The sequence below is a fragment of the Limulus polyphemus genome, unplaced genomic scaffold (genome assembly GCF_000517525.1).
Source record: "Limulus polyphemus unplaced genomic scaffold, Limulus_polyphemus-2.1.2 Scaffold231, whole genome shotgun sequence".
Classification (NCBI taxonomy): domain Eukaryota; kingdom Metazoa; phylum Arthropoda; class Merostomata; order Xiphosura; family Limulidae; genus Limulus; species Limulus polyphemus.
Window position 1 is genome coordinate 763727 of NW_013665841.1, and position 4978 is coordinate 768704.

Here is a 4978-nt window from a genome sequence, read left to right on the forward strand (position 1 = left end):
AAACTAACTATTGATAGATAATGAAGTGCTTATTGGAGGCTTGCTATAGTACTTTTTTTATTGGACACCAGCCAGAAATTATTGTTATTCCATCCAACAAACTAAACTCTTCCAGAAAGCTATTTGTCTTGTAGAGGGCTATATTTCCTCGTGAGTATTGAACGAAAACACTAAAAAAAAACTTATGCTGTCAGAAAGCGTAAAAACTTTTTGTAACAGATTCGTACTATGTAACTTTTGTTGATGTATACTATTTATATAAGATATTATGATTTAGTAACATCCGTAACATGTTTAGATTATGATTAGTAAGTGTACAATGTGATGCTTCCACAAAGGTTGTTATCATACATTAGTTTCAAATACTTTGAAGTCTCAAAACCAATCATTGTATCACACTTACATCAGGATCTTTATTCACTGTACAAAAGTCCCCCGATGGGACAGCGGGTTACGGACTTACAATGCTTAAATCCGAGATTTGATCCCCGTGGTGGACACTGCAGTACAAAAATTCAATACAATGTAATTTATATATATATATACACTTTTCTACAAGATAGAAAAATAAAAAGTAGAAGGGAAAAGCTCTGAAATATGCGAAAAACAAGGGCAAATTGTCCTTGATAATTTGTCAATTTCTTATCATAATTCTTAATATTGTGGCTTAAATAAGGACCAGTCTACGTATAAAGATACCTTTAGAGACAGCAAGCCATTTGAACTGATAAGTCATAATCTATTTCAAAACAAGGTGAAAATTTCGTACACCTGTTCTATACGATGAAGTTCACTTTTCCGTTGTTTAAAACACTAGTCGTCTGAGTAGTAAAATCTGCTATGATAATAGTCCGCTGTTAAAATCTTACAAAAATGTAGTCGCGGAAATCCACGTAGATACAGTAAACTGGAATAACGATGAACAATAGTGACTCGAGTGACAATATGCGACAGCAACATCGGAAACCATTCACGTGGCAATTTCCAAGTAATACGCTAGCAAATGGACGAGTTGTAGTTTCCAACTAACGCGCACACAAGGAAAACAGTAGATTTTTTGAAGTCAGAAAGTGAAAGACTACGAAACTTTCGCAGCACAACAAAAGTAAGGAGGTCGAATTAAGTTTAAAACTACTCTCTCAGTTTGTTTTTTATTTATGCAAAATTCCTATATGAGCCCACACTACAGTTGATATCGCTTGCATTAATTTTATTGTTGTTTGTAGTTATACACAAAGCTACACAATGGGCTATCTGCGCTCTTCTCACCACGGGTATCGAAACCTGGTTTCTAGCATTGTCAGTTTGCAGACATACAGCTGTGCCACTGGGAGGGTTTTATTGTGGAGTCATAATAGGGGTTTCTAGCTTCAGTAAACTGTCAAAATGTAGATCTTCAGTCTTGTTTGCTTTTTTTTTTGCGATCACTATCCGCATATTTTAAATTTTTGATTATCTTGTATGTTGTTTTTTGAATGCATAGCAATGGGCAAATATATGCCCAGGGTAAGACACAAGCCTCACTAAGCGCATATAAAATTTTACCAGTAGAAAAACAGCCGTTTCAAATAAAACAAATACGTTTGAAACATCGGTTTAAATAATGCTTCGTGTCTTTTTAAGTAATTATTTACTGAGCCAGGTGGCTTTGTGCCTGATGTTTCGTGTAAACACGCGTTTAACACGCATTGAATACAAAAGCAGAAGCTCAGAATATAATCGCATCTATTATATATTTATAACCATGTAAATCAGCTTTCAATGAAAAATAGGCCATGGACATTTGCAGCGCTTCATATAGTATATATGTCTAGGTTTCGAAGGAAAAATACTCAGCCGATTTTGCTGTAAACTTGTGAAACAATAATATTAATAATAAGAAAAAATGGGCATATTTTGATTTTGATAAAAATATTCCTAATGTACTGTACACCACATTACCTACTGATTTATTGGTGAGTTAAGGTATATTCAGTCTTTGTATAAAAACCGAAGTAGCTGTTACTAAATGGTCCTTGGCGAACCTCATATTTTGTTTTTCGTACATCTATATTTTTCATGCACTTATATATGTAAATTGTTTTACACAATTTTGCTCAACGTAGAATAAAAAGAATGTCATATTTGCAGGCAACTTAAATGAAATTGATAATAATTACTATTCACTTACTTAATCATGAAAAGTGAAAATATAGTAGCTCCTAGACCAATACTTAGTCTGTCGTATCCCAGCCGATCTGATGAGTTCTAGTATTCGGCGAAAGGCCTCGTCAGCACTAGATATGGCAGATGTAGTGTGGTTGACATATTATAACATGTGCTTCTTTACATTCAGTCATTAATTCACATGTTAAAATTGTATAAAAACAACAACAGTTTTACAGTTTCTTTTTGCATATTTAACCACATGATCATTTGTAATATAAACTAGTTTCTAGCTGCGTTTTATTGAAGGGTGTAATTTAATTTAATTACAAACACATGATGTTTAAGTCATTCTTACTTATTAGAGCAATAGCATTAGTAATCAAGTATAGCTCTTCAAGCGCATGCTAACAGCTTTCAATGGACTTGTTAGTGATGCTGGTTACCGCGCTACAACTCGTGCCACTTTCTTTACTTACCTAGTTACTTCACCGGTCTCCTTAAATAAGTACAAATATATATATATATATATTTTCTGTGTTAGCATTAAGTCCTCAATCAAAATTTCGCATTCTTTTAAATTACTTTCTCATGATTCTATAAGTTTCTCAATATTGTAATTGGTCTTTTTCTCTCCTGAAAGTTCCGCTTTGGGCAAGTTAAATTGCCTGTCACATAGCAAACAAATCTTTTTAACGTAAAGGCCTTGGAAATTGTATGTAGGTGTATATAAATACAAAAGTCTAAAACAAATAAAGCTAATATGAAGTAAGAATATTTAATTCCATCCGAACTCTATACTTTTCAACGAAATTAAACGAATAAAAACAATCTGAAGAAACATGAAGTCATGCGTCATTAAGTTGCTCTGAACGACTGAAAAATTAGCTACTGCTGTCTAAATGAATTTCAAGTGAAACATTAGTGAAATGGTTTCATTTAATTTGTAAGCTATTTTGGAGAGTTACAGGGAAATGTTTTGCTGTTTTCTGTTATTTAATCATTACTTCAAATTTGTTTTTAAGATTGCGCGTTTTGGATAATAGAAATGATTACATACAGAGTTAAATTCAGATTATTAAGATTTGTTTGCTCAGTACTTACGATTGCTACTGGCCTATTTAGCGTAAAATGATCTTTTTAGAGACAATCAGAGTAGCATACGCTTTGAAATTTCAAAATTGTTAGTCAATTTAGCTTACTGCAAGGACGTCGCATAAGAGCAAATTTGTGGTGTAACTCTTGGGTGCAATGTTCTTTACTGCTGTAACAGTTGGGTGCAGTGTTGTTTATTGCCGCTAGGCAACATCAGGTTTTGAAAAATTTTAGGATACTTTACTCTTAGTCATTCTCACTATAGACATGTATAAAGTGTCTTTAACAAACCTGTGTTATAATGGGTGGGTCTGTATTTTATATTCGTGTTTGCATGGCGGAACTAAAGCATATGGAAGCATAAATGAACACCGTTGACAATTAATAACAGAAGGCTTGATACTTTGATGAGCGATTAACTTGTCAAAAGAGAAGCAAGGACAATTTTAGCATGCTGACAGAGGTTAATTTAAAATCAAGACTGCGTACATTACGACTTTTCGTGCATGACATAGGGATTCCAATATAATGTCGATTGCTTCCTTCCTCCTGTAATGTGAGTCTTCGTGCGTTACGAACAGAGATCAAGAGCTTACGATAGTGAACATTCAAGAACGCGTCTTTTTGATTTAGAGAACAAGACTAGAGACAAAGACTTTTGTAAAATGTTTTAATGTGTTTTACTTTTTTTTCCGGAAAGTTCCCCAGATAGATATTTGAAACCAGTATTATGAAAAAAAGGAAACTGGTAATTTGGTTTAGAGTTTCTACCAGTCTGTCTGTTCGTCGGTCACACATCCTTTGATCAATACTTCACCTAGCCAGTCACCCATTCATCATTCATCCAGCCACACATACATCCTTCTATCTATCACTCATTCAGCAGTTAATAACAACCTTCTGTTTACCACGATTAGGGCCAGTCATACATCATTCTATCTATCACTCATTCAGCAGTTAATACAACCTTACGTTTACCACGATTAGGGCCAGTCATACATCATTCTATCTATCACTCATTCAGCAGTTAATAACATCCTTCTGTTTACCACGATTAGGGCCAGTCATACATCATTCTATCTATCACTCATTCAGCAGTTAATACAACTTCTGTTTACCACGATTAGGGCCAGTCATACATCATTCTATCTATCACTCATTCAGCAGTTAATACAACCTTCTGTTTACCACGATTAGGGCCAGTCATACATCATTCACCTAGATAACCAGATTTCGTTCTATTTATCATTCATCCATCCTGCCAAACGTACAATGATGGAAGTAACTATTGAAAGAGTATAAAATGAGTATAAGATACAAATATAAATAATCTTGTCTACGATATTTAATGGAATTCAATGCTTCTAAGCGACCAAATAGAAAAATCCCAAAACACGATACTGCCATATACTAGTAAACTTGCATTGTTAATGAAAAAAACAACTACGTAAACCATTTTCTTAGAGCTTGTCCATTGAAACATTTACGAGTTATTTTTAAACCTGAATGTAGGTGTAACTATTTTTGGGTTTAAAGATAGAATATCATCACTAATAACTAACGTTGTTTATGAACCTAAGTCTCCTAGATGCAATTCAATGTGTATTGGATCTTCCACCAGATTACAACACATGTGAGTGAACATGTAAATCCGGTGGCTTCAAATAAACCTAGTATAAAAGACCGTGCTACTCTTGAATAAAATGCGATACTCACGAAATGTACATCCCTCACCAAG

The 4978-nt window shown here is 34.0% G+C and overlaps 1 protein-coding gene and 1 long non-coding RNA gene across 2 annotated transcripts in view; one reads left to right on the plus strand and one right to left on the minus strand.

The window, feature by feature from the left end:
* The window catches only part of LOC111085085 (glutamate [NMDA] receptor subunit 1-like), a gene marked incomplete at its 3' end in the record, with an annotated part of 137003 nt that overhangs the window by 71606 nt on the left and 60419 nt on the right, over positions 1-4978 (plus strand). The window lies entirely within an intron of this gene.
* LOC111085084 overlaps positions 392-4978 on the minus strand; it is a 17021-nt gene continuing 12434 nt past the window's right edge. Inside the window, exons 2-3 of the long non-coding RNA XR_002609945.1 lie at positions 2171-2276; positions 392-500 (exon numbers count right to left, since the gene is read on the minus strand). This is a non-coding gene — a long non-coding RNA (uncharacterized LOC111085084). The remainder of the gene's footprint in view (positions 501-2170; positions 2277-4978) is intronic.